The sequence below is a fragment of the Ambystoma mexicanum genome, chromosome 2p, assembly GCF_040938575.1.
Source record: "Ambystoma mexicanum isolate Mex_15411 chromosome 2p, UKY_AmexF1_1, whole genome shotgun sequence".
Classification (NCBI taxonomy): Eukaryota; Metazoa; Chordata; class Amphibia; order Caudata; family Ambystomatidae; genus Ambystoma; species Ambystoma mexicanum.
In genome coordinates this window covers 1,214,336,880-1,214,363,046 of record NC_090923.1, presented here as the reverse complement: position 1 = coordinate 1,214,363,046, position 26,167 = coordinate 1,214,336,880, and positions in this window count along the sequence as shown.

Sequence of the window (26,167 nt, the reverse complement as noted above, 5' to 3'; positions counted from 1 at the left end):
CCAAATCCAAGCGTTGTTCCCTTTCAGTCTTCAAGTCAGATTGTAGGTTTTTGTATGCCTGGAAGCTGCCAGCGATCTCAGAGCTCATAGTTGAAGAGGATTTTTCTAGTGCTGTGACTCTGCCATCCAGCTGACCGGTTTTCAGATTGAGTTCAGCCATTGTCAGTTTAATATCACTGACATCCTGGGCCACCTGAAGAATGGTTTTGTAGACATCTCCAAGGCTAGGGGTTTCTTCCATCTCAGGAATTTGTTTAGATTTCTTGGAGGCTGGGTTTTCTGCTTCCCCAATCTTTTTTTTGGAGCTCATTATAATTTCAATATAAATAGCTTCAGGGAGAGGTCCAGTCAGCTGCTTTTAGGATCTGTTCCAAACTACCCCCCAGAAAGGCTGCTTTAGAGGCCATAGTGCCTCGGACTGAGTGGGGACCAAAAGAGGATGTGTCAACCCCCGCCTCCCGCATAACCCATTTGATCCATCTGGCCAAAGTAGAAGGGGAGACCGGCTTATGGGGATTCCTGTAGGAAATCAGCAGCTGAGAGGTATTGGGAGGTCTAAAACCGTCAGTTATAATCTCAAAACATTTCAAACAGTTGACCACACATAGTTTACAATCTTCAGGAAAAGCTGGATAGGATATCGATGAAGTCATGCATTTAGTCCTTCGTGAGATAAAGAAAGTAACCCCTTGAGGGGTGAACATCTTATTATCCACATCAAGAGCTCTGATATCAGAGACCCTTTTAATAGACACCAGACATAGTAACATAGCAAGTTTGGCAAACAACTGCTGCAGGGACAGTTCTTCATTAAGAGGCCAGGACCTGAAGAGCTGCAGCACCACATTAATATCCCAAAGAACCGAATACTTCGGCTGTGGCGGAACCTTAATACGGATAGATTTGAGGGCCCTTTGCACTAAAAAGTGCCTACCCACTGGTTCCCCTTTAACTAAAAGGTGACCGGCTGAAATAGCTGAACGAAAACCATTAACAGTCCTGTAGGCTTTCCCTTCCTTAAACAATTCTACTAAAAAGTTAACCACCTCTACAGGAGGGGCAGAAACGGGATTGAGGTGCCTAGCCACACACCAGCTAACCCATTTGTTCCATGCTGTGGAATACCCTGCCTTAGTAGAGGGCGCCCAGGAGTCCCTGATGACCGCCATAGAGTCTTGCGAAAGTCCTCTGAAGCACCAGGAAGAGCTGGAATCTTCCAAGCCATAAGGGCAAGGTGTCCCTGCAAGACCAACTCGTGAGGGAGACGCTCCGGATCCACCAGCAACAGGGGATCGCGAGGGAGAAGGTGGGGAATATCTATTGCCAATTCTAGAAGGGCCGGGAACCAAACTTGAGAAGGCCAAAAGGGGGTAACCAGAACCAGAGACACTGCCTGAGTGCGAACCTGGACCAGAACCCGGGCAATCATTGCAAAGGGAGGAAAGGCATACCCCAACTGACCCGACCAATCCTGGAGGAAAGCCTCGGCGGCCAGAGCGGCCGGATCTGGTCTCCAACTGTAAAACCTGGGAACTTGACAGTTCAGTCTGGAGGCAAACAAGTCTATCATCAGAGGACCCCAGAGGGACTCTATGCGGGCGAAAAGAGACCTGTTCAACATCCAATCGCTCCTGTCCTGCAGGTGCCTGGAGTTCCAATCTGCAACCTCGTTGCTGACTCCTGGGAGGTATTCCGCTTTCAAGAGAATATCCCTGTCGAGGCAAAAATGCCAAAACTCTCTCGCCAAATCCGCCAAGACTTTGGACCTGGTACCCCCCAGGTGATTGATGTACCTCACCGCAGATATGTTGTCCATGCGGAGGAGAACACAACAATTCCCCTGATCCTTGAGGAGACTCCGAACAGCAAAAGACCCCGCTAGCAACTCTAGGCAATTGATATGGAGTAGTTTCTCTGACTCCGACCATTTCCCTCCTGTGGAAACCTACCGAATCTGGCTCCCCAACCCGATCTGCTCGCATCTGACTCCAGATGGGCCAAATATTGCCTTGCCATTCCAGGCCTCCATGTGCCTGAGCCACCACAGAAGTTCCAACCTGGCCTCTGGTGGTAATTCCACCATTTGGGAGTAAGAGAGACACCTGCGCAAATGCTTGGCTTTTAAGCGTTGCAGTGCTCTTTAATGTAGGGGAGCAGGGAAGATAGCCTGAATGGATGCCGACAACATCCCTACAACTCTGGCCAACTGCCTGAGGGAGATCCTCCCTCTCCTGAGGAGTAGACGAATTTCCTTCTTTATCTTGGACAGTCTGCTGTCTGGGAGAAGAAGGATGCAAAGCTTTGAATCTATATTGAAGCCCAGAAATTGGATACATTGCGTAGGCTTCAATATGGATTTTTTTTACATTTATCACAAAACCTAGATCCTGTAAGAGGGTCACAGTAAATTTCAGATGAGAACACAGAGTTTGATAATTCTGGGCTAGGAGCAACATGTCGTCCAGATAAACTATGATCCGAATCCCACTGGATCTGAGAAGAGCCATCACAGGGCGCATGAGCTTGGTGAAACACCATGGGGCCGAGGACAGGCCAAACGGAAGGGATGCAAACTGCCACACCCGACCCCCCCACTGAAACTGAAGATACTCCTGATGTGGGGGAAAGACGGGAACCACTAGGTAAGCGTCTTTGAGGTCCAATTTGACCATCCAGTCTGCAGGGAGAAGAGTATCTCTGAGTAAATGAATTCCCTCCATCTTGAAGTGGTGATAAACCACAAAAGAGTTGAGAGCTTTCAGGTTGATTACTGGGCGAAACCCCTGGTCCAGTTTCGGAACTAGAAAAATGGTACTCAGGAACTGAGAGGCCCTGTAAGAGGCCGGGACTACCGCCCCTTTGGAGATGATATCCCGTACCTCCCCATCTATAAGGGATTGCTTGACTTCGTCGAACACCAAAGGAAGGGGAAAGGACAACTGGCAAGGAGGGGCATAGAACTCTATCTGATAACCCTGAATCGTTTGTAGCACCCAAGGATCCGAAGTGAGAGCCTCCCACTGTGGAAGGAACCTGGCTAGTCTGCCACCTAAACTTTTGAGGGAAAAAACTTTTAGCACCTCGGAAATTACCTGATGGCCCTCTTGATCTTCCGGCTCCTCTGCCGGCACGTCCTCTCCAACTGGAGTTTTGTTGCGGGTAGAACTGATTATGCGCCCTTCGAGCAGAGGAGGTATGGTATGCGCCACGGGGCGCAAACTGGCGGGGGCGGGAGGAACCCTGGGAAAAACGGCCGGAGGAGCTGGCCCTACCTCGTCCAGCCTTGTTAAAAACCTTTGGGGCAAAAACCTTTTTTATATTAACCTGCGCTTTGTCCAGTGCTGTAAATGTGTGAACATAAGATGACACATCTTTCAGGAAAGAATCCCCAAACAAATTACCCTGAGCTGCAGGGCCACCTTCCCTCTCTGACATGTCAGCCAGTTTGGAATCCAACCTCATTAAGAATGATTTTCTCCTCTCGCCTCTTCTGCCGTTTCAAAAATCTGCGTGACTGGACCCAGGATGTCCAACAGTCTGTCTTAACAACTACGCCACGCTTTATCGACCCCCTTCTTGGGGTCCTTCCCTTTCTGGGAAAGAAAAGCCGCCATAGACTGGTCTATTTATGGCGCTAGAGCTACCTTGTCGGCGAGTAACGGTCTTGGACATTCCGACCGTAATTTATTTCGATCCTCTTTGGCCATAGGGCGCCTGATCCAGAACTTGAGGAAAGAGGAAACCTCCTCAGAGGGTTGCCACTCAGCAGACCTGGGGTGTTGTATCAGGGCAGGATCAAAGAAAGGTACACCACTACCATCCAGCAGGGGACCCCCCTGAGGGGCTACTGAGGTCACCTTCCTTTTTTGCTTCTTAGGGGGCGAATCAGAATCATCTGCACTGTCAGAGGATGAGACATCAATAGGGGGCTCCACCGGCGCGAAAGGCGCGGGGGCCGGCCAGGGGGTGGAAGAGATAGGCCGAGATTCTTCCCACCCACGCTTTAAATTACCCTTAGGGGAAGAAATAGGAGATATGGCCACTAGGGGACTGAGTTGTCCCTGGGTATGTTTAGTTTTAACCTTACATTTTCTGGGTGCCTGGAACGCTGCAGATGGGACAGCATCCTGGGAGGGATGAAAATCCGCAATGCGGGTAATTAACCTGTCAAAGGCTGATGCCAAAGTGTTATTCAAATCAGTTAAAGCGGAGTCCAAAGAGGACTGAATAGCCTGTGCCACTAAAGGCTGGGAATGACAGGCTTGATCCCCAATGTTTTCAACTACCTTCTCACTTTTTTTGGCAGTGCGTACTTGAGTGCTGGCATCTGCAGAGGAGGGAAGCACTCCTTTGTCCATGACAGCACCAATTTCTCTGGTAAATAGATATATATATATATATAACGGTATTTAATCACAGCCAGGTCAAAGCTGCACGCACACAAGTTCTCAATTTAATAGTGTGCCACATACCTTAGGTAAGGGCCACCAAGGCAGAACATAGGCAATGTCTGAATTCCCACAGACAAACACGCGAGCAGCGTGTGAGGGCAAAGAAAGCAAAATTTAACATACAAAACACTGTAACACTATTACCAAATTATATAAGAAAAATGGAACATATTACGAGAAAATATAAATTTTGTGGCGGAGAGCAGGCACGAACTGCTAAACCTGCCTTTCACTAGCAGCACGCTTACCGCGTGTGCCAGAGATCTCCCTAGCCTACGCGCGTCGTCCGTCAGAATGTAACTGTTCTGAGTCGGTCGACGCGCGCAACAAACAAAGCAAATGTTCGCGGCCTTACAACAGGCGCACGAGTAAATAGAACGCTGCAGCGTTCCACAAGGAAAGGTCACGGAAAGTGCAGCAACAATGCGAGCGAATGCCACGCTCGAATAAATCACCTCAGGCGAACGCGGGCGAGATAAACAAACGCTCCGCTTGCCTGCTTAAGGGAATTCACAGTATACACACAATGTAACAAGAAAAAAGAAACGCGTTCTCTCAAACGCTGCTTCCTGAAACCAAGTGATACAAGTAACACTTTGAACACACAGTCTAAGAGAAAAACCAGAGGTGTGACTTAGCTGTGGGTCAGCAGCAAAGAAAGAGGGGGAGTTATTAAAGGAATGGACCTATATTGGGAGTGGCTCGCTCCCTATTGGCTACCCCCAGGGCATGACCTTCCCACCATGTTGGACTGGGATGTTTCCCATTGCATTGTTATAATGTTATGTTTATTGAAAAAATTTCGTTTTACAAAGTTTTTATTCTTTGCTGCTGTGGTTCAGAGTAAAGATTGTAATGCATAATATGAGCCTCCTGTCTTGCCATAGAATGAGAGGCGAGTCGCTCGAGGTGGTCCCTGTAGTGAGCGGCTTGACTGACAGGGCATTGAGCATGCGCACCCTCACCTCTGATTCATCGGGCTACTCACACGGCTGGTCGGCATGGCACATGAATCGCCCCTGATGAAAGAGATGGCACTGCGTGCAGACGGGAAGGGGAAGAAGGGCGGGTTGAACTTTATTTCTGATCCCCAGAGTCGGGCAAGGGTATAAAATTGTCTCGGGCAATAATGAAAAGGCGGCCCACAGTTGCAAATAGCAATGCATTCCTGTTGTGACATGGTGTTTGAGTAGTGGCCAAGTGGGAGGTTTTTGATAAAATAAGATACATATTGTGCATCTTAAAGAACATTTATTCAGTAGCACTGTTCAAAACGACTAGCCGCATAGTGAAGTAACTGAACAAACGGGCCCTCACATGGACCAAAAAAGTAGCCAAATTCGACCAACAAAACTGGCCCACACTAGCATTTTGAGTTTTTGATACTAGCATTACCCTATTGTCCTGTAGGCCAGTCCGAGCCTGCCCATGCCCTTATTACCACCTGCACATAAGGTGCCCAGACAGCATATATTTTTTTTTATTTGCATTTTTTAAAGCGCTCACACAGCCCGGGGCATCAAGGCACTGTTCCAGGAGTTGTTTTTCCTTAGTTGAGTAGTTGTTTGTCTTAGTTGCGTATTTATTACCCACTTAAATACCCAGAGGTTTCTAAGCGCGGACCCAAGGATCGAACCTGTGTTGCTTTATGTCATCTTGCTTCCAAGGCGAGCACGTTGCCGCTGAGCTATCCTCCCGGTACATTATACACAGACCCTGCAATCATGACACAGATTGTACGTGCCACTGCTGTATAGCTTCACATTGCAGGCTGGGATACAGCGAGACGCCGCCGGGAGGGATCCTGGCCACGCTTCCAGAGAACCCAGAGTGATCCACTAAATCATGGAGTCTATCTGAGCACAGAGGAAGGACACAGAGAGCTCATTAGAACACCTCAGAGAGTTTCGGAGCACGTAGAGGGCTCCACGTAGAAGAACACAGGAGGAGCTCATTAACACACGTGGGGAAAAGCTCGACAAACAACACTCAAGGCTTTTTCAGAGGCTACATCGAGATCCAGGACATGAGCACACCCAGACATCCCATCTGAGCACACACACCAGAACACATACAGCACACAAAGGCCTCATCAAAGTGCAGGGAACGTATCGGAGTTCAGTGCTAGGGATGGGCAGGCCTTGTAGTGCTTGACTCAAGTGCGGGTTCAAACCATGCAAAAAATGTTGTGATTCGGGGTGAGCCATTCGAGCCTCCAAAGAGGTGGCTCGCGAGTGGAATCGAGCCGAGTTGGTAAACGTCTCTTTCGACTCATACATCGCTCACATTGGCACGATCTAATTCGAGCCAATAGGTCATTATGGTTTGAATTGGGTTAAAGCTTTTTTGAAAAGCAGCTATATATTGAATGGAATCAGTGTATTCTTATTCAAACCACAAGAAACTATTGATTTGGGTTGGGGAGGAGGAATAGCTCAGGGGCAACCCATTTGTCTTGGAAGCAAGACAAGGCAGCATAACACAGGTTGCGTTAAATCGGCTGAACACAGTACGAGTAGCTGAAAGCAGAAACAATGTTTTTTATGAAGAATGTTCTGAAATGCAAACATGACAGAAAAAAGAGCAGCTTGTACTCAATGGGGCTCATTATGACGTTGGCAGTGTGGTAAAAATGCTGGTAATTCTGTTGCCACCATTTCCTTGGCCGATAATGGAATTACTATCATGTTTACTGCACTGCCAAATTCCAGATTTGGTGTTAAGGTATTTCCTCCACTTTAATGCTAGATAGTGAAGTAATTTCTGCAGTAAGAATTTCCACCATGGTATTCTCTTCAAAACCCCCCTGGAGTCCTGGGAACTAACATATCTGTTACCACACTAGTAATCTCTTGGTAATTCTGTCAGACCAAGTGCCAGTAAAGAAATGTGACAGTAGTTCCACCGGAAATGCCACTAACCTGAATGAGCCCCAATTAACCAGTCCTCGAATTCGTTTTTCTTTCTATTAAAATAAATGAAACCAATAAGAAACCAAAATAAACAAGCTTTCATAAAATAAAGGCTTAGCTAGAAACACAAAGTGCATTTTTTAAATTAGAAGTGGATTATGGGAAAGGATGGCCTTAAGTGACGCACAAAAGGCCTAGAGGACTGTCTCTATGCTATGTCAAAAAACTGCAGAAGCACTCTTTTGCGCCATGCCTGCATCTGTGCGGTGCGTCTTTCAGTGTTGCGCTCATCTGGGCTTGATTTAAGCTTGATGTCATTACCAATGACATTGATGTCTTCCCTTTCAGACCCTTGCCCCCTGATGATGCTGTTTTCATCACTGCAGCACTGCGAGCAGCGGGCGACGCGAGTGGGAGCTGATGCGATTAAAGCAGTGCTGCCAGGCGATCAATGCTCACACCACCTCCGAGAATGTGTGAGGAAACCATAGTTAGGCGGCACGGTTGCCAATGTTTGGGAAATTGTGGTTGCACAATACCAGGAAGTTTCTGCATTTTGGTTGTTGTCTCTGTGGGTTTTTCAGCATTGGTCAGTTTAGCACTAATATCCTGGGCAGGTCGAAAGAGTTATGGCTAACAGTGATTTATGTCCCACAGAAAGCCGATCAGAAAAATTGGTCTTCCTCTCTGTTGCAAAACTGCAGCTGTATGAACAATTGCTCTGGCTCTCCCTCACAGAAAGTCTGTCTGTGAAAATGGAATGCTCTAATTAGTTGTGATGATTTTGTTGGCCCTCTCTCGATGGCATTGTGTGCTAATATGAACCCGGTTTTCTGACTCACTGTCCCCAATTTCCTTGGCAGGCACTGTTTAGGGTAAATGATTTAGAGTGCTTTTCACAAAACCAAGGCGCTGAACATGTTCAGCACTGAGCCAAGCGCGTGTTTGAGACACAATATTTCCAGCTGTGGTAAAAATTCACTAACAGTAAACATTGGTTGGGGGCAGCTCACCATTGTATAAGCTGATCTTGAAAGAATGGACCATATCTACTTCCTTTCTTCCCAGTTCAGGAATAAATCTGTGTCAAATGGTGTGACTCCTTCCCTCAGATAGCTGTCAACAGTGCACTGTACAGAATGCTTCCGGGACACATTCGCAGAGAAACCACAGTGTTGTCCTATGTGGATATGAGTAGCCTGTCCTGAAAGGTTATCTTAACATGTACTGATTGTTGCATCTGGTGTGGAGTCCCATCTAACATTTGCATTTAAGATTTTCCTTGTAGTTGACTGGAGATTCTGGATGGAAGTGGTGGCTTGGTTACCAGTGGGCTGGTATAGATAGTCACCTGCCAAACTTTCCATGTAGTCTAGTGCAGCAGAAACAAGTCTTTTCCTTTTATAAGATAAACCGTCCGGACACTTTGGTAGCACTGTCAATTTAAACTTCATGTCAAGTAGGGTTGCAGGCTTACAGTGTTCTGTAAGAGCTTGGCTGCTGCGGTTTAGTCTAACATGGCGACATGGTTAGATTGATTATCAATAATTATCAAGATGATTCCATTCAGTGTAGATGGTCGCGTCCCACCAGGTTTTGGGTTTGGCCAAGAACAGACCCTCTTAGTCATATGGGTAAAAGTTGAATAACCCGGAATGAGACTGCGCCCAATGTGCAAGGGTGTGATTTATTTAACAAAATGCCCTTTTACAATGACACGTGTTTCGGTCTCCCATGAGACCTTTTTCAAATCAGGGCCAATGTACTTAAAATCTTCTAGTGCCCCTACCAAGTTTGGCAAAACGTTGTCCACAATAATCGGGTTAGATTCCGTCTGAAAATGTTGCGCGTTCAATCGCGTGCTGCAGAATATCTCGAGGTAACTTGGTAGGGGCACTAGAAGATTTTAAGTATGTTGGCCCTGATTTGAAAAAGGTCTCATGGGAGACCGAAACACGTGTCATTGTAAAAGGGCATTTTGTTAAATAAATCACACCCTTGCACATTGGACGCAGTCTCATTCCGGGTTATTCAACTTTTACCCATACTTACAGTGTTCTGTGTCCATCAGTATGTCAAATTGGTCACAATTTTGAACCAGCTGAAGCATTCGGTCTGCCAGAAACCTCTCCTTTGCTTTGAAAGGCACTAGACTGTCTCTCAACCTATTGCTTGAAAGGATTAGTTAGTGGTATCACTTCACTTACTGTTGCATCCTTAATGCAAATGTGGCAAGGGGTGTCTTCAAAGGGTCTCAGAAGGTGTCTTTGGTGATTTAACATGAACCACTCTGATGAATTAAGCCTTTACAGTACAGGTGTACTCCAATACTGCCTTTGTTTTCTCTAACATTCTTTGAAACATGTAACATGTAAAAAGTGGCGTTATACCTTGCGGGTACATCTCGCATCAGTTGCTGAAATTATAGGTTCTGTCTTGGTTGGATGTTTGCCATTGCTGCTCGGAATGATGGCAATAATTGCCACATATTTTCTTTGATGCGCCAAAGGTAACAATGCTGCTGTGCTCCTTCAAAAAGTCATGGATCAGAAGATCCTAACAGTGGATAAATTGTAGTTTATGGTGGAACTTTCCATTTCTCAATGCAGCCAATTGACCTTGTTACATGTGTGCCGGTCCTGAAACTACCGGCACTGTTGTTTCTGGACCGGGACACTGCGTGTTTGTCTGCCGGAGCCGCTGTGCCCGACAGGGAAGACCCTGCCAGTCACAGGGGCCACGGTAGGCAAGCCGTCACGGAAGCATCGACAATGTTATTAACGATGCCAGGGCTTCCGTGGTCCCCATTGCCTATAGGACTCCATGGGAATGGGGATTAACAGAATTACCGGCACCTGACTTATCAGCCTGATAAGTTGTAATACCCTGGTGTTACCAGGAAGTCAGGCGACGGTAATTCATTGTGGGTCCGGCGGCAACCCGCTGTATCACCGGCAGGGTTACCGCCAGATCCGTAATGAGGCCCAATATGTTTGCCACATTAGCCAATGCTGCGAGGTGTTTTCAAAGGCCCCAAACCGAAGTCCCCTTCACATGAACAGCAGGATTTTAAACACTGAAAAAAAACGGCTTGGTCTTTGTTTTTTTTCTTTTCAAGTAAAATTGAAGAGCCATGTGGAAAAGGGGCCTACCTGTCATTACCAATGGAAAAGCAACATTTTCATTTACAAAAGGAGGAATTAAAGATCCCTGTTGCATGGAAAACAGGATTTTTAAACAGTGACACAAAAATGGCTTGCACAGGTGTGTGCAAATAAAAGCTTAAATGTGAAAGTGTATCATTGCTCACAGAAAAAATGTCAGAGAAAAGACATGATGTGCAGGTTGAAAAAAGTAAGCTATATTATGTTTCACATACAAAACACCAGTGACATTTGAAAAGCCACTTTGTTTTCATGGAAAAATATCAGCGCAAGACAAACCCTCTTGCTGGCTGTGGGACACTTCGCAAAGAAATCCTCCTCTGCCAGTCTGGATGTCACATCTCCCATCTAATTACCAACTGCAATAAAGTGTCCAGCTAACAGTGTCGGAAATTCAGTGTTCTCCAGACCTGCTGGTCTGAAGGCATTGACTGCAGGAGAAGATCCCCTTGGCTGGAGCATGACCAATATGTGTGAAAATGGGGGCATCAACTTCAAAGAACAGGCTTCCAACACAAAGAGACTGATAATAAAAAAAATCTGGGTACAGGCTGACCCAGTGAAAACAAATGGCCAGAAGGCAGGAGAAGGGCCATTTGTCACCCATGAAGATTCACAATTAATTTAAAAGGACAATTGTCATTAAGGCCTTTTTCTCAGCAATCATAAGGCAGGTTTTCTTCATTTATTGGGGCCAATTATGAGGTAATTTCCAGGCGATTTTGGATATATAAAATGTATCCACCTGTGACTCAGGGAACTGTAATGGCTATCTAAGATGTGTTTCTGGCTAATCTGAACATGTTCCAAATGTGAGAGTTGGTGAGCAGGTGGAGAATGAAATTAGGGATATGGGTAATAACTTACATATTCATAACTGTAATGCTTTTTATGGAAATGGCAAAAAGGTGCCACATGGACGTCCCACATGGTACAGACATGGTTGTCGGCTTATCTAATTCCCCATGATTAGCTGAATCAGATAATGTGTATATTATGGCAGTTGCTAGTACAATTATGAAGTTGTGATACATAATAGTTTTTGCCAAAATTTTGAAAGGCGAACAAATGGCGATTACAAAAGGGAATTGCCATATGTTGCTTCAGCCCCCTAATCCAATCCTGACCTGGACAATGGATTTGGGAGGAGAGAGAAGGGTAACTGTACAATCTTAGTTGCAGGAATTATTGCACAGTACTTCCCCAAGATTGTAAAATTGAGGGTGTCATCGCTGCTATACAAGGGCGACTGCACTAGGAGGATGAGACAGGAGACAGACAAGAGAGAGACCATCAGGAAGTCTGCTGAAACATACCATCTGACAGCTGTAAGGAAACACCAGAGGAGACTGCTGAGAGTGCATATGGGTGGAGCTGTCTATTTCCAGGAAGGCCTCAAAGCTGACTGGGTTTTATGGTGGAGAGCGGGAGGCCCTTTTTGAGAGTGGAGTGACCATAACCCCTGCCCTATCTTTCCGGAGTGTCCTGAGATGGAGCTGGCTTTCATGAACTTTAAACAGAGGTTTTCTATGTAAGTAGAACTGAGCCCTGGGAGACCAAAAGGTGGGGAGGGGGTTGGCTTGCCTTGAATCCTTTCCCTTTATAGTGGGTCAGAGGGGGGCAAAACTGTGTAGATCCTAAGCCTGTTTAACTAAAAATATTAATTTCATTAAATCCCCATTTGGCAGAACACTACTTGGTGAATTTTGTTAAAATTCAAAATTAACAAAGCTCACTTCCCAGTGTGAGCTGAAATCTATAGCCTATAATTTAATTGGGTAATCCTTTTTGTTCAGCTGACCCCAATTTATTTAAGGAAGAAGGGTGTCTCTGTTCTTAAATCAGTCCAATCTTTTTGTCCAGCTTCCCCAACACAGGCCTTTCAGTGGAGGGTGGGTCTGAAATCAAATTTACCCAAATCATTCCAGATTCTTTGTCCGACTTCCCCAGCACGACCAAAGTACGGGGGTCTGAAAAACAAACTGCTAAATCACCCTCTGTTTATTTTAAACAAAAAGTGTGGGCGAAATCATAATAGCCATATGTATTTGTACTAATCTTGAAATCCTATTGCTAGCCTTTAAGCCAGCAGGAAAATCAAAATTGCACAAAACTACATGATAATTGCTTTCACTATTGTTCAGTGTAATTATTTCTTGAAGTGAAATTTGCAGAAAGTGAAGAATTGTGATTGTGTTCTTTTCAACCCACTTTTGTGATTTATTTATGCTGAGAAAAATTGAGTGTGTTGTGCCACGGATAAAGTGGTCTTCAACATTTTTGTGCTAATTTCTACAACTTTTATTTAAATAAATACCAATATATTTTCCATACACCGGCCGGATTCTTGGCTCATTGTTAACTCTGGGAGGGCGGGCTCAAGGGGCATGATATGCATCTGAAGTAGGGCTGAAGAAAATAATCTGTCAAACAGTTTGTTGTGTCACACCTTAAGTGGGGAAGGAAGGAAATCCCTGTAGGTACTTCCCAATAAAGCGTTACAAATTGAGTTCTCGTCCAGGATTTAGCTGCCTATTCATGACCCATGACAAGTACATTGTGACAGACTATTAATTTTGGTGCAATTGCATTAAGGTGGAGGGAAAGTCATCTTTGTTTTGTTTAAGTGTGGTGAGGACTTGACCCTCAAATTCCAGGGAGGTGTATAGGTAAAAAATTAAGAGTATGTAAGAATTTACTTGTGTCAGGAAATTAAGCAGGAACAGGGTGATTTCTGCCCCTGCATAAAGAACGTTTTACTAAGGTGCAAAAAGCCAATTGAGGAAATGACTACTGTACACATTGGTGAAGCCAGGGAGTATCTCCTAGCTAAATTATTTATTAAAGGAGAATGGGTTGAGGACGATGCACGAAACTGGAAAACCAGAATTGTGCAGGAGGTTACCTAAGCAAGCAATGATATTTGGTTTGAAGGTGGACTCTTGCACAAAGCACTAGAGGCACTTTATAGGACCACAACTGCTCATGATGAACAGATACAAATGGCTCAGCTAACTTCGCAGTTATATGTTAATTTACTGTTAGTAGACGAGCATTGGCAAAATAGTGAGGCTAGTAGGATGAATCAGGCTGGAGACCTGTCAAAGGCCCAGGACCTTGTTCAACAACCCAAAGCTGTGTTAAAAACACTGCAGCAAGATAGTGCAGAGTGTGAAACACAGTTTTTTGCACTGGAAAATGCACATAAAGAGTGTGTAGAAATTCTGAGTGCACTGCAACATAAGCTAAATGACCAGACTGCTCATAATAGAGTATTTCTGGAGGACATTATCGCATTCCAATCAGAAACAAAACAATTGAAAACTGAAATTAGTCAATTAATTATCAAAGGGTTTGATTCCCAAAATGACTTTGATCAGATACATCAGCAGGTAAGTACTCTGAAACAACAGACCTGGCTCGGGAAAAAGACCTCTTGAATCAGGATAACAGCGTTCTATTACAGAGGATAAATCAGGTTGGAAATGGAGGTAGAAAAGAGTCAGTCAGGGTCTCTGGAACTGACCAGAATGAGAGAAGAAAGGAATTAGCTAGAAAGGCGTTTGAGACAAACAGAAGCTGAACTATAAGAGGCAGCGAATGGTAGGAATGAGCAAGAAAAAGCAATTAGTCTCCTGAAGGAAAAGCACCTTGAATATGCACACAGCATACAAGGCTCAGAGAGGGAGAATGAATCACTTCAGCATGAGGTGCAACAAACAAAGAATCGGTTGGAAGTTCAGAACAGGGTGCTTGACACTAATCAGGCTTCAGTGTCAGAATGAAAACCCCAGCTCTCTGACTACCAACAACTAATAAATAAAGAAGGACACATGTGTGAGAACCTCACCAAGGAAATCAAAAATGATAAACAGGCCCTGAGGCATCCGGACCAATCAGAATATGGGATAATGCCCACTGATCAAAGTGAGATGCCCTTGCCAACAGGGGCCTCATGCCAGTCATTTACAACCTCTCATGCACAAATGGGAACCAACCTCATGCATGTCACCTATCAAGAGCAGGGTGGCATGAAGCAGTTAGGCTTATCCAAGCTTAGCCCAACTGATCATGAAGGTCAGTCACTGTCTGATATTGGTGAGTATTCATCTCTACCACACAGAAGGGAAGGTGGCGGGACCAGTGTGTCCTGGAAAGTAAGGAATACTACTGTAAGTACTTCAGGCCATGACAACTCTTATGAGGAGAAAGTCAGGGAGTTAGATTGGCTGAAGATGTGATTACAAAGAGACCACCTTGCCTGCTTCGCTGAAGGATAAAAGCCAGAGCCTCAGCCTTGGAAGGGCATTCTAAAAACCCCTGTATACACAGGGGAAGGGGGGGGGGGGGCTCCCCCGACTCCCTGGTAGAAGGGATGAGGAAACTGGGTTCTATCCTGGGCCTGAAAGGAACTCCAGGGAGAGTGACCCTGAGAGTTCACTTTGGTCCAGGTGAGAGGAGTACAGACCCTGTGGTTCTGGGAGATATTCCCAGTCTCGTAGAGACAGGGAGCACCTAGAAGACAAGGAAGGGAGTACCAGTAGCAGCTCTGAAACAGACGGTGAATGGGCTCAGGTACAGAGGAAGAAAAAGTCAGCGAAACAGAGCAAGGATTTTGTGAAAGACCCAATAAGACAAATCAAGGCCATAAAGAGCTTCCTGGCCCCATACTACAAGAATGCCAAGTATTCGGTATGGGAGCACCTGGAACTTTATGAGCAGATGATGGCATTATTCCAGATCAGGAATTATATGAATTGTATAGCATTTTCTAAATGGACGTTCTCACCGGAGTACTCCACTTTCTTTGCGGACTGGAGGACCAGGATCATCATAAATGGTCCACTTATACAGTGGCCATATTGAAACATTTTTCCACCCATAGGAACCCACAAGATGCCCGTAAGGCTGCACATAATTTGCAATGTGGGAAAGATCAGGGGCATAGGGAGTTTGTGCAGGAGTTAAAGTGGGCATTTGCTCAGACGTCCAGGTGGGTGAACACCAATAGTAGGGAGATCATAACAACATATTTCCATGCTCTCCCCAAATACATAATGACTCAGTTGGTGTGTGACTTTCATGAGCATAGGACTCTGGATTGGGTGATTGAACAGGCCAGCTGGATTTATGAGGTCCAGAAGTCTGCTGAGAGCAAAAATACAGCCAAAAACCCCAAACCATCTAACACGCCTGCTTCTGCAAAGGTGGCAGAGGTAAAAACTACCCCTCCATTGGATCTAGAGATAGGGAGGCCTAAAAGTAACCATCTTGTCAACAAGCAAAGTGGAAAGCAGAAGGGACCCCCAACCCAGCCCAATCAAACTGCCACCTATATAGGTCCTAGGTACAAGGGTACTTAACCAATCCTGGGGTATGTATACACTCCCCCGGCCCAAGGGGAGGGAACTAATCAGGTAAGTACTGCCCCGGGAAACTTCTGACCAAACTTCCCTCAGGAGAGAAGCATCACTCCACCTCCCAATCTGAACTTTTTCCCCAGATATCCCCCGAATCAGAACTTCCAGAGGAGGGGGCTGTGGGTGCGATTTCTCTCCGTCACCATAACCAGTACAATGAGGGACCCTGCAATAACTCAGACAGAAAAGAGCCAAGTAAACATTACTTTATTAATGCACAAGCATTCGCGAATGGGCTGCAAGTTCAAACGTCTCGCTAAGCAAGTCGTCGAAGTGCCGCGCCTTCCTCTACACATCGTGCTCTTTTATACTTTCCTGTTTACATTGCCTTGACATAGAACACGTCCACCCCAGGGTGGATCTCCAGTTGGAGCTTATCTGAAGTATCCAGTTGGAGTTTAACGAACAACCATTGCACATTTGCTATCGTGGTCTATCGTGGTCTCCTGTTATCCCGGTCTTCACATTCTTTCGTGCCCCTTTGTGCCCGTATCTCTGTGCTCGAGGCCATGCTTACTCATTCCTTCCCCCCACCCGTAATCTGCAGATAGTTTTAGCAGGCTCAGCATGCTTCGACATACAGTGACCAAACACAATTCTTCTGTTAAAAACAAGTTCCTGCCAGGTCAGTAGGTCTTAAACGCCGCCGTATAAAGAGAAGGCCTCTTCTTTTAGCAAAAGGTATGTTCATTTAACGCATATGGTGATTAGTACAAACTCCAAGTGTGAGCACAACGTTACATATGCATGCGTACCTTCAATCCACCCTTTGCTCACACTTGAGCATCAATCTAAACAGTCCTAGCATAGCATAGTCTTCCGGGTCGTGTTGGTCATAGGCATCTCGATTCCTGCTCTTGACCCGATCTATTCTCCCTGTTCCGTTTGACACGGGTAACAAGTTCTTTAATTCATATCTAGATGGATGTTCCAAATACCAGAATAATATGGCGAACGCTATTAATACTACTATCGAGCATACAAAAAATAAGATTTTGTTCCTTGTGGTGCAAAGTGGTGTTTTTCTCTTACCTTCTGTGTTTGGGGAGCATACATTTATCTGCTCAGGGATTAAACCAGCATATACAGGTGCAGACATAATTCAGTATGTGGCTCAATTATAGGTACATATGCGTATCAGATGCAACCTAGCGATATAGCTGTATTCCCTATTTAAAGCACCAGTGTCCTTATTACTCTAATAGTGGTAGGTCTCACTGAAAACCTTCATCCGATCTGTCCCACACCTCGTAGTGCCTGTCCCATGAGGGGAACGCCGGAGGCCCTTCAGGCTACAAGCCCGTTGTCTTCAGTAAGGCACAATCCTGCTAAAACCAACAAGAGAGTCCAAATGTTCATCTCCCTAATGATCAAAGTTCAAAACAGTGTCCTTACACGTTGCTTGGCACATACACGTCACGGGATCGGAGACGATGGGCACACCTACTAATGGCGTCTGGCAGTACTGTTGCAACCTGGGGTTGGTTGGTTCCCTTTTCTGGAGGAATCAGTAATGGAAGCGTCTTCTTGACGTGATTCACGTGGTACCAGTGCGATTTTCCATCAACTTTTATCGGAGTTTGTGTTGCAGTCCGCTGGTGCGATCGAAGGCTTTTATAACAACCCAGTCACCGGGCTGCACGTCGTGACCTTCTCCTATCAGAGGAGATGGAGCTACTGCGTTCACCTGTGCATTAATAGAAATCAGTCTATTAGTTAACCCAATACAGTACTGTTGTAATGCAGGCCATGCTTGCTCATACAATTTCTTAGGTGATATGGGGGTCCCAATACTTGGTGGACGCCCCATAACAATTTCGAAAGGAGATAAACCATGTGTACGCTTAGGCATACGCATACTCAATAATGTAATAGGCAATGCATCCGGCCATTTTAGTCCCGTTTCAGCACAAGCCTTTGCCAGTTTGTTCTTCAGTACCTTATTTGTGCCCTCTATAATCCCAGCTGATTGAGGATGAAAAACTGCATGGAAGCGTTGATCAATACCAAGGGCCTTGCAAACTTTGCGTACTACTTCACCAGTAAAATGAGTCCCATTGTCAGACCATAGATATCTGGGGACCGTATATAAGGGCACCCAGTGTTTCAATATGCATTGTGCTGTGGAGGTGGCACTATTGTCCCACAGGGGATATGCTTCCACCCATCCTGAGAACCCACATCTCATCACCAAACAGTAGGAATGTTTATTTACAGGCTCCAGCTGTATAAAGTCCATATACACCACCTCAAAAGGGCAGGTGGGTAACTTACTGTGGCCCGCCGGGGCTGGTACACCTTTCCCCACATTGTATAGAACACATATTTCACATTGTTTTGCCCATTGACGACAATACATTCCCAATCTTTTGTTGTACCACACAGCACTCAAAACTTCTTCCATAGTCCTTGCGTTAACGTGAGTTGGACCATGAGCCACACTCACTATCACAGGTAAGTATGCATCAGGTAGTACCCAAGTATTCGTATTGGTATGTGCCCATAGCCCATCTACCGTCTCCTCGTATTGATCATCCTTGTGCCAAGATAGTCTTTCTTCAATGGTTGCATCTGCTTGGATTTCCTTTACGCGCTCCTTCGTCCCTTCCATAGTCACATCCCTCCCCACTATGATTTGTCGGGCCTCCCACCGTGTATCCCTTGTGGCAGCTAGTTTAGCCATCTGGTCGGCTAAGGAGTTTCCTTGCGTGACATAATCTAGAGTCCTTTTATGCGCTGGGCATTTCACTATGGCCACCATCTTGGGCAACGTAAGGGCTTGTAATAATTCAGCAATCAATTGGGCATGTTTAATAGTATCACCTTGGGAGGTTAAAAACCCACGCTCTCCCCAGAGTTTACCAAAACTGGAAACCACCCCATGAGCGTAGGCTGAATCAGTATAAATTGTCACTTTCATACCGCTGCTTAACACGAATGCTCTCGTTAGCGCAATCAATTCTGCTGCCTGGGCCAATTTTTCACACACTTTCCCACTCTCAATCAACCGCTCCCCTGTGGTTACAGCATACCCTGCTGTTGTCTCCCCATTTGGCAGTTTGAAACAGGAACCATCACAGAATAATATACCCTCATTATCAACCAGCGGGGTGTCTTGCAGGTCTGCTCTACCCTTAGTGTGTTCTTCCATTTGGATCACACAATCATGCCTAATGCCATTAGGTGAGACGGGCAAAGGAAGCAGTGTCGCTGGATTCAAAGTGTTACATCGTTCGATTTTTACATTACTGGCAAACAGAATCATCTCATACTGTGTGAGTCTAGCTGTGGTCAAATGCTGTGTATGCACTCTATTCAGGAGAACGTCCACCGCATGTGGGACTTTTACTGTCACTTCGCTCCCTAGGATGATACCTGCACTTTGTTTTAGGGCTGCCGCTGCTGCGGCCACTGCTCTCATGCATGGGGGTAGGCCTCGAGCTACTGAGTCCAGAGCACTGGAGAAATATGCACATGGTCTCTGTTTACCCCCTTGTTCCTGCGTTAAGACTGACACAGCGCAACCTTCCTGTTCATCAACGAAAAGGCAAAATCTCTTGGTATAATCAGGTGTGCCTAAGGCCGGTGCGTGGCATAAAACATCTTTCATAGCTGTCAGGGCTTTTTCCATCTCAGGTGTCCATTCTAATGGTCCGTTTTCTTGTACTTCTTTTAAGGCTTTTAGCATGGGCTGGATCAATACAGAGAATTCAGGAATCCAGTGCCTACAATAGGATAAAACACCAATTATCCTTCGGAGACCTTTTGCCATGTCGGGGCCTTTTATGAACTGTATCAAAGCAATGCGATCAGTAGACAGAGTTCGCCCCTCTTCGGACAACTCAAAGCCTAAATAATGGACCTTTTGTTTTACATACTGCATTTTGGCTAGGGCTACCTTGTGCTTATTCTCTGCTAAGTGCATTAGCACCAATCTGGTCACATAATGGCATTCCTCTTCGGTGGCTGCACATAATAGCAAATCATCAACATATTGTATCAGAGCAGTGTTAGCGGGTAGGGCTAGGTTATCCATCTGTGTTTTTAGTGCTTGGCTGAATATGGCGGGACTTTCTGTATATCCCTGCGGGGCTCTAGTAAATTGGTACTGTCTACCTCGAAGAGTGAAGCTAAACAGGTACCTGCTTTCTTCGGCAATAGGAATGCTGAAGAAGGCATTTTTCAAATCAATTACCGTAAACCATTTCGCCGTTTTGGGAATTAAAGTGAGTACACTTGCAATATTAGGGACAACTGGATATCTGGGTTCTACTATTTTGTTTATCTCCCTCAAATCAATAATGAAACAATAGGGTACCGCTTCATCACCTTTCTTGTGTACTGGAAGGATCGGAGAGTTACAAGGGCTATCATTTGTTGGCTCTACCACCCCTAACCGTATCATATCCTGTACTATTTGATATAGTGCCTGCTCTCCCTCGTGTGATATGCGATATTGTTTTATCCTGGGCAACCTGGCACCGGGCTTTAGTTTGATTACTACTGGGGAAACATCCAACACCCCTACATCATTCCCATGAGTGGCCCATAGTTCATTCGGGATGTCTTGGAGTTCCGGGGGCAGAGTTTGCGTTACTCCTATCATACCCATAGGTTTGCTTATAGTCATTCTCACCCCGAGGGGAGCAATATATTGTGGCCCCTAGTGTCTTTAATGCATCAATACCTAACAAGTTTTCTGGGCAGTGATTGGTCAATAGCCACCCATTCTCCCATTTTACCCCATGAAGTTCCGCTTCTACTATTACACTTACAGGAGTCTTTATTGGATTTCCCCCAAATCCAACTGATACCTTGCTTTTATCCGATAATGGGACAGCGGGTACGGCTCTGATATTCACGGAGCTGTTTCCAGCTCCCGTGTCTACCAGACATCTCAAGTTTCGGTGGGGGCTGATCCTAATGGAGGCATAAGGCCCCCTCTGATCTATAGGTACTTGTACCACTCCCGCTGTCTCATTTCGGCCTCCTCAGGACATATTACTTGTGTTATCCTGGAAGTCGTCATTATAGTATACCCCTTCCCCACATCCTTCGCCCTGGCATACACCTTGTACTTGTGTTGTTTGTTGTGGCTGATACAGTAGATTGGGGGGAGGCGGGGCCGGCCAGGGAACATCCCCTCTTGCTTGTCCGTCAAAGGCATTGGGTTGAGGGGGTTTAAACATTCTATTGTCTTGATTGCCGTACCCACCAGTCCTATTTCCTGGGGCAAATGTTGTCTGTAAAGGGGGCCGTACGCCCCTTCCTCTCCCACCACTCTGGGGACACTGGGATTTCCAGTGTCCGGGTCTGTTGCAGAAGGCACATACATCTTGGGGTAGCCCATCCCTCCTCCCATATAGCGCACCTCCTTGCTCTGTACCTCTACCTGTCCCTTGGCCCCCTATCATGTTGCTACTATAGCCCTGTGACGGGCCATTATTATTGTAGTTATACCTGCCTTGGGGCCCTTGATGCAACTGTTGCATCAACACTTTGGTTTTTAGATCCTTCTCTTGTCGTGCCTTTTTTTGTCCCTTTACTCTTTCTCCTCTTTCATAATACCTGGCCTTTTCGAGGAGATCCCGGGGGTTTCTAGTCATCCACGTACTTTCTGCCTTCCTAATGTTCTCCTGGATTGGCCCGTGGAGCCCTTCTATAAAGTTTGTGGCAAAGTACCGTTGGCCCGTCTCAGACCCTATCTCTAGCCCACTGTGTGCTTTAAATGCTGCTTCGTAACGCAGGAAGTACTGTGCTACTTCCTCACTTGCGCCCTGTATCACAGCAGACAGTTTCTCCACATTCACATCAAATGGGGGTAATACCTTTTCTAGATCCCTCAGGACTGCCATGCCATGCCCCCTTAGGGGTTCGGGATATTCCTCATGCAGTTTCCTATTTTTACTCGCCTCCATTACATCTTTCCATTTTACTGTATCATTGTCTTTGGCACAAAAGGGGGTCCATATTTCCTCTGGGACAATAGCTAACAATATGTTATCTACATCCTCTACAGTAAATAACCCGGGTCTGAATAGCTTTCCTACTTCTTTGTAGAATCCTGCCGGGTCTATACGGGGGTCGGGGATGGACTTGGTGATATGCATCAATTCTATTCGAGATAAGGGGACATACACATAGGTGCGCATCATGTTACCAGTAACTGCATCTATGGTGGGTTGACACTCTCTCATTGGCATTGATAGTAACTTTTCCATGTTTGTTTGTTCACTTACAAGGGCCTGCACTGGTGATGAAGCAGAGGACTGGTGACTAAGGTTTTTCTCTTTTATTTTTACAGTTACCCTCATAAAAGGTATATAGTTTAGTGGCCACTGTCCTAAATTCCAAAGGTGTCAAACGCCCCAATTGGTCCCGTAGGCTGTCATTGAGGGGTGTGCCATACAGCCCGGTCATAAGGATTTGCAAGTCTCCATCTCTATCCTTTTCTACAGTAGTCGTTCTCCTATGGTCTATCAACCTATCTGGGTCTCCATACTTCATTGGGAATTCCGCCCTCTCAGCCTCACCTTCTCTCGGAGGAGCCGTAGCCCCTGGAAATAACAATTCAGTCGTTGTTTGTTCTGCTTCTAGTCCTATCACATCTTCATACCGAGGCGCCGGCAAGGCAGGATACATACCCCCGCTATTCTTAATCATCATACGTCTATCCAACTGGTCTAGTTTCTCATCCTTCTCTTTTATCTCTAGGTCACGTAATTTTTGATTTACTGTTCTCTTCTGCCCCTTTGCCTTTTGTTTGTTCTGAGCATTGCGCCTGCGCATTGCTTCTACCCTCCATAGTCGTATAGCCTCAAACTGTGCGGGTCTGACCCGTCTTTTTACTAATTCTATTTCTTCTTTGGATATGCGGTCCACATCAAAGGACCCGGTGTCTGGCCATTTATGGTCAATCGAATCTTTTGTATATTCAGACCACTCCCTTAAGAACAATGTTGAATTCAATCCATGTTTAATCAACATATCAAATGCAGGGGTTCCTTCAAGAGGGGCATAGTGTCTCTTGCTGGAAGCATAGTGTCTCTTGCTGGAAGCCGCTTGACCCATTTTGTTGGTATACCGCAATTGCCTAAAAACACTCACCTTTCCCAAATGTGCATTAATAGGCTAACATTAACAGTACATCCTCCTGATATATATCGCCATACCAATATCAATACATCACTGTTTCATCATTATTATTCCATAGACGGACATACCACTGTCCTCTTCATAAACCCTAAATCGTTATTTCCTTATTCCATCATGCATCCATCCATACCACTTACCTTAAGGGTCCCGCCAGAGTGTTCCGGACCCGAAGGGCGACAGCCTGCTGTTCCACCGCCGACGGAGCCGGAAAAACAAGGATGACGCGTTGGTTGCAATCAAAGGTGCGGATTCAGTTGTTTGGGCCCCGTGATCAATTCCTTCTCCGGTTCCGCCGCGGCGTTCCTCACCCAGTGACGGACTGTCGCTCCTTCGCATCCCACTTCTGACACCAAAATTGTGGGTGCGATTTCTCGCCGTCACCATAACCAGTACAATGAGGGACCCTGCAATAACTCAGACAGAAAAGAGCCAAGTAAACATTACTTTATTAATGCACAAGCATTCGCGAATGGGCTGCAAGTTCAAACGTCTCGCTAAGCAAGTCGTCGAAGTGCTGCGCCTTCCTCTACACATCGTGCTCTTTTATACTTTCCTGTTAACATTGCCTTGCACATAGAACACATCTACCCCAGGGCGGATCTCCAGTTGGAGCTTATCTGAAGTATCCAGTTGGAGTTTAACGAACAACCATTGCACATTTGCTATCGTGGTCTATCGTGGTTTCCTGTTATCCCGGTCTTCACATTCTTTCGTGCCCCTTTGTGCCCGTATCTCTGTGCTCGAGGCCATGCTTACTCATTCCTTCCCCCCACCCGTAATCTGCAGATAGTTTTAGCAGGCTCAGCATGCTTCGACATACAGTGACCAAACACAATTCTTCTGTTAAAAACAAGTTCTTGCCAGGTCAGCAGGTCTTAAACGCCGCCGTATAAAGAGAAGGCCTCTTCTTTTAGCAAAAGGTATGTTCATTTAACGCATATGGTGATTAGTACAAACTCCAAGTGTGAGCACAACGTTACATATGCATGCGTACCTTCAGGGCCGTTGTGGAGGGGAGATGCCAAGCCCTAGAGGAAGCTTCCTTACTCACCTAACCAGAACCCCGACAAACCTCTCAGCCTAAAAAAGTATCTTCTACCCCCAAAATGTTAGAACCCAAAGAGCAAAGGGTAAGTAGGAGAGGCCAAAGAAGAACCCACTTTGTGGAGGAACCACCAGATGATCCCCTTTGAAAGAGCAGAATCCCTGGACGATTCAGGTGATAAGACCTTGGGCCTCATTATGAGCTTGCCGGTCCGGATACAAACTATCCGGACCGGCAAACTCCAAGTTGTGCTCGCGGGTGCCTTTCATTCCACCAGGTCTGACCTGGTGGAATGAAAGGCATCCGCGAGCACAGCATGTCGGATGCACCGGCACCGTTATAAACGGTGCCGGTGCATCCGCCCTCCCCATTCCCATTGAGCCCTATAGGGCTCAAATGGTAATGGGGAAGAATTATTTCCAGCGCCCAGGAATGGGCAAATACCGGGTCCGGCAAGGCCATAGTAACCCGGTAATTGCCCATTTCTGGGCGCCGGAAAAAAATGAATACCAGCGGCAGCCATTAGAGGCAAGGCTACCGCCAGCCTCGTATTGAGGCCCCTTCTCTTTCAAAAACTGCGGATCGCTCCCAAAGAAAAATGGTTCCCAAAAGTCCCTGGGTGGGTCAGGGTAAGTATAAGACCGGCTCAGAACCAGAAATTATTCAACCCTAAACATCTGAGCCAGACAGAAGTGAAAGGGAGTGGGTATCCTTTCTCCAAACAGGTTCTGAGAACTGTTGCCAGGTAACGGGGGACAGCCAAGGAGCTGGGGAAAATGAGGATTCCCCAACAACTCCCACTGTGGGTTGCAAAGTTTTTTTTTACAGATTCCCGAACTCTGACACAGAAAACTGCCCAAGATCACACAGTGTCAGAGTTCAATATTAAGAAAATGACCACGGACTGTAAAATAACTCACACTTTCTTTGCACCTTGGAGGAGAAAGAAGGCCGATTTTATGCACCGGCCAAGGTGCAGGGTCAGTGTGAATTGTCAGCTCTGGATGACACTGGATCCCAAGCCACCCTCCTGTCAAAAAGGGCCTTTGACCAACTAAACTCATGACTGGGGGAGGGCCACCAAATTCCACTCACAACACTTCCCAGACAACTCCAACATTTTGACTGCGGACCTGGACATAAAAATTGGATGGCACCGGCTGAAACATCCTGTGATAGTTGTGACTCCAGAGGGCACACCTTGTTTACTGGAGAACGATCTCCTGAGGAGGTTATCACCTATGATCAACTGCGTAAACAAGGTCCTCTGGACTCTCACTAACCTCCCCATAAATTAAAAATGAGTACCAATTATGTAAGCCTGAATGGTACCTGCCACGTAATTGATCAATGCCCTGAGAATATAGAGTTCCATTTCAAGATTAACCAAGTCCCAGACATCACTGTCATCTCTGTAGGAGAACAAACTGGTGATGGGAACCCTTCTCCAGTCTTGAAAATTAACCTTCCTCTGAGTTTTAAGTGGCAATCCACACTGGATGGGAACACCCTAAAGTTCTACACCAGTCGAAAATCAGAATAAACATTGAGTCCCGTGAAACCAGAAAAGGAAGAACACGCTCAAAGTCTGACAGACATTCAGAAAAAGGGCAAGCAGTTGTTTTTCCCCATTCAGTTAAATGAGGGGGAGGAACCAGTGCTCACCAGAGTATGCCTGAATAATGGAAGGACTTTCATCAGTGAAGAATTATTCAGGAAACTCCCAAAACATCAGACCATTCCCACAATTAAATTGATTGACAATTGGGAAGTAGGTCAGGAAAACCCGAATTCCAAACATCTCTTGTCTAGCAGGGGTATGCTAAAGATTTCCATTGGCAACAAAGGTATAGAACATAATTGTTGGGTCGTGAGAGATGTCCTTTCCGCCTTTTATCTGGGAAGTGACACGCTCAACCGATTCACAATCAATTTGGACCTAATTAACCATAAATCCTGGTCCCGACTGGGGTTAACCCCATGGGTTATGACAACATTGAAAAAACATTCTGGTCAGCTC